The 13,598-nt window shown below is 40.2% G+C and overlaps 1 protein-coding gene across 2 annotated transcripts in view; it reads left to right on the top strand.

Moving 5' to 3' along the window:
- Positions 1–1,035: 1,035 nt before the first annotated feature.
- Positions 1,036–13,598, top strand: part of LOC117954740 (FERM and PDZ domain-containing protein 1) — a 44,869-nt gene continuing 32,306 nt past the window's right edge. The window contains exons 1-2 of one of the 2 annotated variants that reach the window (XM_034888707.1): positions 1,036–1,297; positions 9,136–9,243. The gene's annotated coding sequence lies outside the window, so the exon portion shown is untranslated. Of the gene's footprint in view, positions 1,298–9,135; positions 9,254–13,598 lie in introns of both variants that reach the window. The other variant, XM_034888715.1, reaches the window with a different exon arrangement.

The following is a 13,598-nucleotide window of genomic DNA, read 5'->3' as shown; positions in this document are numbered from 1 at the left end:
ATGCTTCCAGCACCTTGTTGAATCTATGCCACGAAGAATTGAGGCAGTTCTGAAGGCAAAAGGGGGTCCAACCCGTTATATATATATATATAGCTTTGAGTGACAGTAATACATTGACGCCAGTAGGAGGCGACAAAGGCCAAATAAAAACCTGCCTATCTATGAAAGAGGCTAGCACATATATCTATATAAGATATGTCTGTGCCTATTTCATTTAAGATGTGGGCTGACCATGTACGGTATTACAGATAGGATACTAAAATTAAAGTTTGTCTTTGTGTTTTTCCCCTATACAATGTCTAAAGCAAGGCAATTAAACGCTACTGTATGTCGGGTTTCTACACAGCTAACAATTTTTGGTTCCCAGAACGTTCTGGGAACGTTCGTTTATGGTTACAGCGAACGTTCTCAGAACGTTCCCCTAACGTTATCCCTAACGTTGCAACCTTTGGAGAACGTTCCCTAACGTTCTTTTTTAAATCCCCCTAACCTTTAAAAAAACTAACATAGGCCTACTTAAAAATGAATTTAATAGTTAGTAATTCAATTCACTTACTTTTCGCACAGTAGCACCGGTACGACTCTTGTTGCGGTTGTCATATTAAAGCAAGCACGCGCATTACAATTCTAGGTAAACAAGCAGAGCGCGAGAGATGCTTGCAGTGTGTCAACAACAGTGAATTTTGTTGTCTCACTTTATGAAGCGCGAGAGCCCCCGTCACAGTAACACAGTAAACATTTGCAGGCATGTATGTCTACACATGCTTACGTACTAGAGATATACAGTGTCTCTAGGCACATGGGATTTTAAATTGCTGTTGTAAACACACTCATTAATCACAACGTCAGTGCAGCTAGAGGTCAAGCATCATCGGCAACCCACTGTACATCAGTGTTAAGTGACAGCATGGTACACCCTCGGACACTCCCCCCCCACACACTCCATTATGAACTCTGTGTGTGTGTGTGTGTGTGTGAGAGAGAGAGAGGGGTAGAGAGAGAGAGAGATAAAGAGAGAGAGAGAGGATTACCCTCGCTTAAACCGCGTCTGCATCTTGCGCGCTCACCTGCATTGGTATAGGCTCCTTGTGATGAAACCCACCTTCCTAACAGGCATCTCGAGCCGTGCTCCTCGTGCGACCTAAACGCCAGGTGATATATGGATTAACTGACATTCACTGTGTGAGGAAGGTGCAGCTTTTTCGCGGCGCTTTTCGAAGTTGTTCCACATCCAGGACGGTCGCGGCGGCTCGCCCTGCGCTCAGGAGGGGATTAGAGAGGAGATAGCCGCTACACGGTAAGGTTTAGCACCTAATTATGATAGCCCAGACACTAGACTGAATAACAACCAGACGTTAAGTGCCCAGAATAGATTTCTGTCAATAGACATTGTATGCGTTTACCTCCAGTACCTCGCTGAAAGCTAGCAAAGCAAACGACAGCACGTTGACTCGACAACCGCCTGACGTGTTGTCAAAAACAAGAAAAAGCCAAGTAAGAATGCTCAAAAGTCTTGAATTTTACACCAGCTCACTGGTATCCGGTTTATAGTTTCACGAATTTAAAATGAAAACAAGCATGGCAGGTTTAGCTTCCCAATGTATGCCCTTAATGAGAAAAGTGACCTCAACATACAGTAGCCTACATTAGTAAGACCTGGTCAATACTTGGCTTAACGTCGGTGGGCAAATAGTCTAATATATTAGACTATTTACTATTACCCGCTCTTAAAGTTCCCACCCATTCATAACTTTACCTGTTTCAGTCCACCAACGTCATATGATGATGGAGGGGTGCACATGAGGGGAGAAGGCAGGTTGATAAAAGTGATTAAGCTAGAAACTGGACTGTGTAGAAAGGACTTGAAGGTAGGAGGGATGTGGTCCTAATGCTCTAGATGCGTCGTTTCAGTCAGTTTAGATCCAAACAGACTTAAGGCATTCCCTGGCTCCTTTCAACGAAAATGACTCATTCCTTTTCTACATTCAACTACTGCTAAAGAATTGATGAATAAAATAACAGTACATAGTCTGTGTCAAATCAAAATGTGTTTTACTAATTCATCACTGCATTCAGGAGCATGCACAACCACACACATGCGCACACACACACACACGTGCAAAAATACACACTTAAATACATGCATACTACATGCATTTTACAGTGTAATGTTGCTCCAGATATTTTGCTGCATCATGCTCCAGCCTCCTAAACACAGCCCACTGTGCTGATGTTATTGTGACATGCTAATGAGTGGCACAGTCTGCTTCGGTGTGTGTGGCTTGACTCCAACTGCATGTTAAGTGTATGTGGCCAGATCGGGGGGGGGGGGGGGGGGGGGGGGGGGGGGGGGGGGGGGGGGGGGGGGGGGGAGACAGTGTATACATCTTTGTTTTAAGTAGAGACCTGAATACAAAGCGAGCCCTGACACTTAGTGCAGACTTGAAACAGAAAAAGAAGACTAGGAGGCCGGCTGCGTTCTGAAGGCCCTCCCAGGCTTAACTAATTTATGATGTTATTTTTAGGCTCGGCTACATTTTTGATGCTTCGTATTTGTCAAGTTTAATACTGAGCAAAGACTCTGGGTGTGTCTGTCAACCTCTTTGTACGTAACTGTGCACACAAACATACAGTACACACACACAGACACACAAATGATTTGTGGAGATACTTGTAAGACCCTTTGGCACTGCATTATTAATAATGACCGTGAAGTTAATTGGTATAGTGCTTTTTGAAACCAACGTTTAAAAAGTGCTTGACATGAAACTGCTCTGTTGAACTTTAGCTGACTGATGGAACCGTGGACCTCTCATCACCAGGCCCCGAGGCTGAAACACCCAATGGTGAAATAAGAAGCATAGTCACGTTTTGTTAGCTCCCCAAACCAAACAAATTACAAATTAATCTCTCAACCCCACAACTCTACGTCACACTTCAACTTGTGCAATACTTAGGCTACTTTTGAAAACTTACGTTGTAAGATGTAAATTCCTTTCAAAAAGAATCTTAATACATGTAAAAATGTAAGACAAAAGAGTCTTTAATAAAAAAAAACTAGTACCGCCACAAAGAAAATCATCTTTCAGTGACTTTTTACGGCATAATGGTGAATAAGAAACTAAAGAGGTTAGGAGGAACTGCTCTAATGAGGTCTAAAAGGTTTTAGGTCATCTCTAATCTTCTCTGCCACATAGACAGCTCTTTCAGCCAGTTTGGCACCAAACTCCTGATTAAAGGGTTTTCCGACAACAGCAGAAATAGTTCTTTAAGCGCTTTTAGTGCGGTAGGCCCATCAGAGGCTGTCCATCAGTTGTTATTGGACAGACAGATGATAAACGGAGACATGGCTGCTGATTCAGTAATCAGTAGTCACTTCTTTTACTTCACATTTGACCTCCATAAATTCCGATACATGTGCCAGAGTGTTCCGGGCTACCTAGAACATGAAGAACTGAAGAAAAAGGTTTTAATCTAGTGCGTTTCCGGCTTACAGTCCAACATCCATACGCAAAGGGAAAGTCGAACCCTCATAAAAGATGCAACGTTTTTTTTAAATTAAACATTTTCTTTAAACATTTTTTTAAAACGGTATGCTTTCGCTTGTTTAGGCTCTTGAAGAACTTGAACTAAAAGTTTAAAGCATGCAGTTTTCCTCCCCTTCTTTTCTTAATTGTGAGTAACCCCAGTAGAGCCCAACGGATATAGCGGCGAGTCAATATTATCGGCCGATATTAGGCATTTTCCGATCTATTGGTTTGGGCATTTATAATGGCTGTTTTGTTTTGTTTTTTAAAATTTTTATTCATCAGAATCATTTATTTTATTATAAATTATGTTGCAAACCCTAAGCATTGGCGTGTCATAGTTTGTCCACCAGAGGACGCTCTACAGCGTCCCTGTTGGCAACACAGATTTTTTCTTTTCTTTTTTGTTAATGTTTTTGTACAAAAGGACTTTGAGTTTCATATTTTAAGTTTGTATTTTTTAGAACTTATCCAGGTACAGTAAAAGTAAATGAGCCTGTGTTGCCTTATTGAACAGAAAGCTATACATTTTCCTGTTACTTCTGACAATTTTATGAACAAAATGTCTATTATGATTGAGCTAATAAAACCCCAATTAACAAAACTGGTTACAAAAATAATATATTTAAATACCACTGCTAAAATCACAGGGAGATTCGCTACAGCCTGACTCTGGACGATAAAACTGAGATTAGTGCTCGTATTCAAGTTTTTATGTTCTACTTTTTCAACGGTTAATGGTGAATTGCTGTTTAACACATTCGGACAGGATTTAAAATTGCTATTTTGTTCTTAATTTTTATCATTTTGGTGTGGTGACTTTCCTTTGGCGCTTGCTAAAACCCCTTTTCGGGATTGCCAAAAATTCCTCTATGCAGGAAAAACCCTGTCATATACTGTAAAGTGTATCTTTTTGCATCCAGTTGTCTTTCTGTACGCCTCGTGCTCAGAGCAACAGGATACACTTCCAGCGGATGTCTGAATCAGTTGGCTCACCTGGAGCTCACACACGGCTCTTTTCTCCACTCCACTTCCTTTATATGCTGGGTCTGTTTTTGTTCAACCAGATCCCTTCTCTGAAAGGTGAAATGTACTTGAAATTTTTATAGCACTAATATCAGTAGGCAGTTGGCATGGTTTGTTTAGGTCACTTCTCTTCTCTAGTATGAGGCAAGACAAGGAATGCTACATTTTCCCTTTCTGCTAATACGTGCTAGGTACAAAGTGACATGATGTAGTGTTGTCTTCCCATTAAAATTGAAAATTAACACATTTATTGACGCTTTTATCAACGTTTTAACTTTTTCTTACGTTTCTGTACCTTTTTTCAACACTTTTGATGCTTTTTTTAAAACGTTTGTCACTTGCTTACGTCACACACTGATGTTTTCAACACTACGTAACACTAACTTATTTAGTTTAGTTTTACTGTTATTTTTGGAATTTATGGTCAATGAACCTAATTTTTAGGAAATTATACCTAATGGTTGAGTTAGAAAAACAGAAATTAGGAATTATTTAGACTAAAGTTAAAGGAATGTTCAGTATGTTGATGGATAATCACAGACTGGAATATGTCAACTTTTACTCAATACTATTTCAAAACCACTTCAATTTTCTTTTTTCAAATGCTATAAAATTAAATAAGACCCTCCAACATGAATGAAAGTAGAGATGTGTACTTGCCAAAGAGCGTTGTGTGGAATCAATCATGTTATTTTGGGTAATTAAAAAGAATATTGATATAGGAAAACTAGTTAATTTGACCCAAAGACAATGTGAGGGTTGAGTACAGCCCCCATCTGTTACTACATAAAACATGACTAAACTTTAATTTTTAATTCAATGTGCTTGTCAAAACAATATCCACAAAAGAAACTCAAAACCAAACTGGAAATGTTGCTTCTGAAGAACAGACTGAAGACCCGCTGCTTCTGAAGCCCTTTCATTGGACATTTGAACAGTGGACTCTGAATGCCTCAGCTACATCCAGTGGAAGTGAGTGCTAACCTGTGCTAGCAAACTCATCTCTGTTCTTGACTTGGGAAAGCACCCTAATGACTCATGGGAACTATATTTCAAATTGCCAGCTATGGCTTCTGAATTTGGTAGAAGACAAAGAACATTGCCCTCATTAATGGTTTTGAGTTGGCAGACCCAATTGTACCAATGTGAGTGTACCAATGATGATGATGATGATGATGATGATGATACTCTCTTCCGTCAGGCTCAGTATTAGTCGGCGAATATCTCATTAACAGGATGGAACTAACTGGAGATTCATGATCTACAACTGCTGTCTGTAATCAGTTCAAAAAAGCATTTGTGAATTGATTAAATAACAACTGGGTTTGCAACATTGGCTAAACATGGGTAAATATAATAGCACCGGTTAGCTTGTAAACCTTTTTCATATTTTCCCTCAAGAGAACACCCATTTGCCTGAGTGGAGATGGAAGATAAATGTGTTCTCTGAATCAAAGCCAAACGTCTGCTTCCCGAGACTAAACGCTACACATTATAAACTGCAAAGAGTTAATCAACTAATGAAAGAAGTGCAACATATCATCCAAACCGTTACCACTCTGTCTGGCACCACAATTAGGACCACAATTCTTGAGAAATCCAACCTCTTCAAACTTTGTCCTTAAGTAAAATAACTTGTAACCAGATATAATATACAGCAATTGACCTGTTGGCATTTATGACTAAAGAGACACACAAACAGTGTCTGTGTCAATTAGTTATTTGATAGGCATTTATCTGAAAAGGTCATTAGGTGTGTGTGTCTGTCTGTGTGTGTGTGTGTTTGTCTGTGTGTGTGTCTGTGTGTGTCTTTGTGTGCGCGCGCGACGTAAGCCTCTAAGTGGATTGTGTCACCTTTCTGCTTCTGTGAACATATAATTCTTTTGGGTCAAGAGGAGAACCGACGTGAGAAAAGGGGGGGAGGGGGGCAAGGTGGAAGCTGGAGGGTGTGGCCTTGACCAACTGCCAATTTGCTTGTTTAAAAGCCCCGATGTCTCTCTCTCGTGGGTGGGCCAAATTCTCTGGGTGCGCAAAGCTTACAGAGGGAAGGTTACCTTGCCCCTTGTGACCTCATAAGGGGCAAATTTCTTCTTGCTTTTATCTGGAGCTACTTAGTGCAGCCTTGAAGCCCATCCACAGCTCTACACAACTTCCAATTGACTAATCAGCAAGGTTAATGGAAAATACCTATGTGTAGAGCTGGGCAATATGAAAAAAATCTAATATCACAATATTCTTAATCAAATACATTGATATCAATATTGAGACAATATTGTAGGCTTGACAATTGGGGCCTTCAGAAAATATTTTTACAATAAGATTTCAGTTAGTCTGGTAAGTTCAGAAAGTTACATCACTTTCCTGTAATGTAGCCTTTAAAAGCAGGAAACAACAACACTATATCACAATATTATGATTTCTAGTCTCAAATATCAATATCAATATGATATAAATCTAATGCCCAGCCCTACCTGTGTGGGTGTGCAGTGCCTTATTCTGCTCATTGTTTTTCATTTTCAGCAGAGCAGACCACTTTTAGTTGAGTCTCATCCCAATGTAATAACAATAACGTTTACGTTAACTCTTCAGTGTTCAGTTGCTTTTAAACGACAAAAAAACAAGAAACAGTAGATGGCAGAAGTGTATTTTTACAATTTTGTAAAAACTTTGAATCCACCATAAGCTAATGTGTTTCTATAGGATGCATAGGTTATAAACCTTGCAACGTGAAAAACATCTTTGCAAATTGCGATTTTCCAATAAGACGCACAGATTCCCCTGCAATATTATGGGTAATTTAAGCTACTGTAATGTAAGAGTTACACCCCAAATTATATATTTAAAAAAGAAATTTCAATCATTACTGTAAATGCAAAAACAAACCGATCAGTTTCCACACTTTTTAAATAATGTGTTCTAGCTCTAAATTGGATTTCTACATAATGTATATAGTACAAACAATACAATGACGATGTCTGCCAGAATGTTACTGATAATACCTAAATTTGCTTCATGCCTAAACCCCACCCACCCGCTCTAAGTGGGCTGACACACTGATGGTTGATCCCAAACAGTATTTGACACCCAGCTCTACCACATATGGTCTTCAATGTTTGTTAGCTTCCCCTACCCATCATACCCTCACCTTCCTGCTCTATGTTAGTATCACTCGTATTTCCCTTTCTCATCTTTCCTCATTGCTACCTCATGTCTTTTCTCTCTCTCTTTCTGCCTCTATGTCTCTCTCTCTTTCTCTCTGTCCTACCCCCTCATTCTCTGTCTTCCTCTGTGCGTTGGTATGCCTGTTAGTTGTTCCTGATAGAGTGAAGCGGCTGCATTATCTAGATACATTATTGATGCACGCAGCACTCTGACTAAAGCATACACGTACACACACACACATGCACACATGCACACATACACAAACTCCAACCACTCACTCACATAATAAAGATATACATACACTCATAAAATCAAACACATCGGTGCACATAGACACACACACAAACAGTACACAATCACAAAGATGTGCCTCAATTTGTTTTTGAATGTGAGTGGGTCTAAGAATGAAAACTTTATGTTACTTCATGGCTGAAAGAACACAGCTGTTTCTGGCCAGCTCTGTTTTTAACAGTCATCCTGTTTGAAATGCACAGGACTAAATTTAACCCTCCCTTGGCATTGGCAACATGCTGAGCCTAACTCCGTGCAGTACTTTGGAAGGAGTTGATGACACAGAGGAACTGCAGGAAACAATCAATCTTTAGAGTAATCCACAGAAAAAATTCCGAAAATAAGGGAAAGACAACAGAAACGAGTCAGAGAAGGGAGAATTATGAAAGAGAAGGGGTGAGATTCTGAATGGCGAGGAAGGCGAAGGAAGGGAGTAGGGATAGAAGAGGTCCCATCATTTTTTTCAAGGCTTTGTAAGGGCCTCATTAATTATGGATGGTGTTTGGAGCAGAGCAAGGGGCAAGTGGGACTCCACAAACAGCACAAGCAGCCCAGGCAGGCCCATCCTGCTGCGATAAAGCCCTGCTGGCTTTTTCGCATCGTCTGTCTCTCCATCTTCCTCCCTCGGTTCACTGTTGTCCCCCTTTTCCTCTCTTCACTTATTTCCTCTTTTCAGAGCTTTCTCTCTGCCATCATCCATATCTGTCTGTCAAGCACACTGATGACAAAGTGTGTCTTTTTTTCCCGCCTGGCCTGTCTAGTCTTGTTTTTTCCTTCCTACTAATTTTCTCTCTTCTCCCTCTGTTCATCCTCTGTGTTTTCTCCTCTTATTACTTTTCCTTTCCCTTTCTTGGTTTCTTCACAACATCCTTTCCTCCTCTCCCTTCCTGTGATGATAACCGGGTTGTTCAATTAGCACGTGAATGAAGAGGGAAGCTCCCCTCCATTGTTTACTCTCCTCTTTTAGCTCTCCTTTTAGTTGAAAATCCTGTGGGGTGCATGAAGCAGTCATTGATAGAGCACTGATAATATTAATATTCCTGCATCTGTCTGTCGGTCAACAATCTCATCAATCTAGTACCCCACAGCATATCCTAACACTTTATTCTGACGCTGTTTTCGCCCTTAGGAGATGAAGACACTGGGTCCTCCTCAGCAGAGCGATGGATGGAGAGAAAGCAGAGCGAGACTGTAACTGGCGCCTTCATGGAGCCCTGACACACAGGGCAGTGAGCAGGTGTGTGCTGGTCACTCTTTCAGTCTGTAAATACGAATGTGACACAGATGTTGTTTGTGTACACAAAAAGAAATATGACAAGATTAAAGGATTAAGAGAGCGTCAGCCAGACAGACAGACAGACAGACAGAGGAAAGTGAGTATTGAGCCACAGACTGACAGTGTCTGTGTTACAGTTTTGGTCTGTTACCCTCAACAGACCTGTGAGGTTGAGGTAAAGCTCAGTCTAATCTGGCTCAGAAGGAGTGACGCATAACTCCGTCACAGCTTGCAGACATAGTCTGTAATCCCATTTGTGTGTCTGTGTGTGTGTGTGTGTGTGTGTATACTTATTTAGGGTTAACATGCAAATCAGTTAGGCATTAATGTTTTATGTTAATGTTGGCCTTTTTGGTATTTCACCAAATCCATGATCTTATCCATATCCTCAAGTGTCAAAGGACTTCCCTACAAATGGTCATCATGTGTCAGTTGTTGCAAGTGTATTTTGCAAAAAAACAACATGCATTTGTTGACAGTGAACAAAAACAGTACTTGTAATAGAAACATGTGTTGTTAGGGTTGTTGGTTAAATAAGCCACCTACTGTAAGAAAGGATAGGATACATGTTACTGTATTTTTAAGATGAAAGTGTTTACCTCTCTCTTTTCTCTCTCTGTGTGTTTGGTGGAAACTTTGGATAAGTAAAACAAAGTTCTGTTAGTGTGTGATGAAATTGATAGTTGATTGAAGAGACAACAAAGTTGTCAAAGTAAATGAATGAATGTACAAGAGATAGCTTAAATGTGGGCAGTGGGGGATAATCTATGCCGTGAATGCTGCTGCAGCCCCATCACTCAGATGTAAATGTGTGTGTCCTCCTGCAGCAGTGCTTACCCTGTCCATCCCCAGCTCCAGCATTAAAGAGTAACATTAGGGCTTCCTGCTGTCATTATGTTCAGTAAAAGTTCAGATGTTCAGCTGAGGGAAATCTCAGTGTACGAACAGAGGAACCAAATAGCTCTGCCAGTCAAAGTTATTTGTGGGAGAGAATCCTCAGATGAACACACGTTTTCACCAATCCAATGTGAATCAAGTTAGTTAACTCATGGAACACTCATGCTTTTTCAAAATGTCTGTGCATGAATGTTCAAAGAAGGTAAAGTCTGCACAACAGTTAAATGCTCAAAAAAAATTACTTTAATAGTGCAAATAAGGTACTAGTAAAACGTTTGGGCTCACAATTTGGCCTTCTTCAATTGGATGAATGAACAGAGAGTTGTTATAAATAAGATCACAGAGCCTCAGTTTGACAGTTTGACCCCTCTTGTCTGGATGGGAGAGCTTACTGCCTCCGCTAAGCATTTCCTGGGGAAAGCCGAGAAATGACATCACGTTGATTGATATCCAGAGCAGCTACAATGGAATTTGATCTGGGGGAAAAAATCATCTACTTTACAGTAGACGGCAGGTTTTTAAAATCACAATTGAACAATTTGAAAGTTTTTCTTCACCTGCACATGATTGGCCTTTAGGTAACTCCTTATAGGTGTTATTGACATTCCTGCAGCATACCACAGTTAAACAGTTTGACAATATTAAAATATTACATTTAATACAGCTACATTTAATTGTCCTTTTTTTCATCACTACAGAAGAAATTATGAAAAAAATCCTTCAAAGCACTAAACGTAAACACAAAAATTGTGATTATAGTGGGGTTTTTTAAATAAGTTTTTAGCATGTCAGAAATAGTAAATTCAACTTTAAATTTACTTGATTTTTGCTTGGCAGCACTGTTGATCTGTCCCAACTGTATGGACGTGGAAACAAAACCACACCCATGAACATAGAATAGAATCCAAACAAATGTCAGCCCTTCATTACGAAATGAATAATGTATAATGTTGACAATCAAAAGACAATGTACACAATCATATAATATGTGGTATGAAATGGTGTTATATGTGATGTGTAATTGTCTGAGAGTGGAGTTTTTCTTAAGCTTCATGTTTGCCATTGTGTTAGAGGCGCAGAGAAACAATACAGAACAGAAATCTGATTCCTCCTACCATTAAACAATCTAATAACCTCAAAGAGAGGGAGGGGGACACACAAGCGAGGGAGAACATGGTGATGGCAGCACAACATTCATGCAAAAAGAAGAAAGAACAGATGTTAATCTAGATTAAATCCAAGGAAGGACCAGTGTGAAAGGGAACTTTTCTTTCACCAGGGAAATTGCATGAGCATGGAGCAATATGCCACAGTAACAGATCTACAGAAGACATTACATTGCCCAGTTACATTAATAGACCAATATTTAGTTGATTGCTGTCTTTAAATAAGATGAAGAAAATACTATAAACTCCAACTCTAACAAGCCAAATACTGGAAGTACAGAGACACAGCTCTCTTATTTCTTAAAGCCACAGTGTGTATACATGAAAATACCAAACTTAAATACGTAGATAGATGTAGATCAAATGTGTTGAGCTGATTCAGTAGACCTGAAGTTATCTCTTACACCTGGCCCACGGTGGGGTTGCCAGATTGGTGCTGTGTTGTAACACTGCCAGCAACAACAACAACACTAGGGAGTGATGCCAGTACCTGGCAGCACATGCTGTAGCTGTATAGGCTAAGTGTTTGGGCCGATGATTAAATATCTCTTAGCCAGACCAGGCCTGGAGTTTCACCATTTTAGGGGCTAGGCCACTTGGCCTTTGGTGTTGTCAATCATTTTTGTAGGGTACACAGCGTTCTGTGAAATGTCAATCAAAGGCAAATGTATAAACTTAGTTTTAAATGATTTGAGTAATGACTTTCATCATTCTTTGTATTTACATTTGAGCATTATCTCCCTGTTAACGGTCGTTTTATTGTGAAGTACTACACACAAAATACATTGAATCACTATAAATTCACTATAGGCTAAATGAATCATTGATCACCCTGCACTCATACCTGCAACGTGGTCAACAACATTGGAAAGCTTTGGTTTTAGGCTTTGAAAAAACTATTCAAACCAAGCATTGAACTGGTTGGCATAACGGGGAGTCAAAAATAAACATTGATTCAAACCAACAAAGTTGGGAACTACTGTATGAAACCCCATGGTCTTTGTGTGTGTGTGTTTTATAATTATGCCACATAATAATAAAGAATAAAGAATGCAACACACATTGGTTACCCTTTTCTGAACTTTTACTCCTGAGCTAATCATCTTGTAATCTCTATGCTGGACACACACAGTTTGATATTGATTTTCTCATCCAACTCTTGGCAACAGGACAACCAAGTGTATTCCCCCAAATGTCAGACTCTTCCTTAGAGATCCACCGGAGCAGTTTGTCAATTTTAACATTTTCAGTCGAACCAACACACTGTATAACTGTGTAGCAGTAGTTGAACGATGGTAGTGTTGCACAGGGGCATCAGTTTGGAGCAAAGGTAGCTTTCACACCTAAACTGTTATGTGTTGAACTCTGGTACGTTTTCCTATTTTGTCTGGTTACAACATGGCATCGTGACTTTGCGTAAATTTACATGACAACTTTCTTAAGCCAAGTGGTGTGTTATCTGTACACATTTTGAGCTATGTCTACGCTGTATACAGCGGCCGTATACCACTTGCCGTGTTATCACCACTTGCCGTTTTATTGCGAGAAAAACTTGTTATCGCAAGAAGAAAGCTACGGTTGAGTTCAGGAAAAGAAGAACGGGGTTGGCTTTAGTAAAAGAAGAAAGTGACAGTTGAGTTCAAGAAAAGAAAAACCGTAAAAGAAGAAAGCGAGTTTAGCAAACGTGAAGCGGGACAAGGAAGCATGACATGTGGGCCGCGATCCCATGCCATACATTTAAGATGGTGCCGCAGATGGCCGCCTCTGGATTACGCTCCATTGTGCTTTTTGTGTTTTTGTTTATAAACTCAGTTTTTTGCCATCACTCGTAAGTAGTGGACTTTCAACTGCTCATACTATTCCATTGCTCTTTCTCAAACTTGGAACTTTCCGAGTTATTAGTTATTAGTCTGTATGGGATCTACCGAAGATGCCAAAGGGGGAAGCGTTAGGGGAAGCGGTTAAACTGAGACAGCGGGACTTTCACACTGCGCTCCCCTCTCTTTCTCTCTCTCTCTTTCTGGCCAACAAAATGAATGGATGAACTGCTGCTCCTCAACAGAACTAACTCGGACTTCTGCAGATCTGCCGCACTCTGCTTTACCAAATCCTGGCTCACCCCGCGCATCCCGGACAACGCACTTCACCTACTGGGAAGAAATCATGCACCCATCACTTATGGCGGTTTTCCACTGCGTGGTATCTACTTGACTCGCCTCGGGTCTACTCGCTTTTTTTGGTTTTCCATTACGA

This window comes from Etheostoma cragini, chromosome 2 (genome assembly GCF_013103735.1).
Source record: "Etheostoma cragini isolate CJK2018 chromosome 2, CSU_Ecrag_1.0, whole genome shotgun sequence".
NCBI classification, from domain to species: Eukaryota; Metazoa; Chordata; class Actinopteri; order Perciformes; family Percidae; genus Etheostoma; species Etheostoma cragini.
This window is presented reverse-complemented; position numbering and strand designations above follow the sequence as displayed.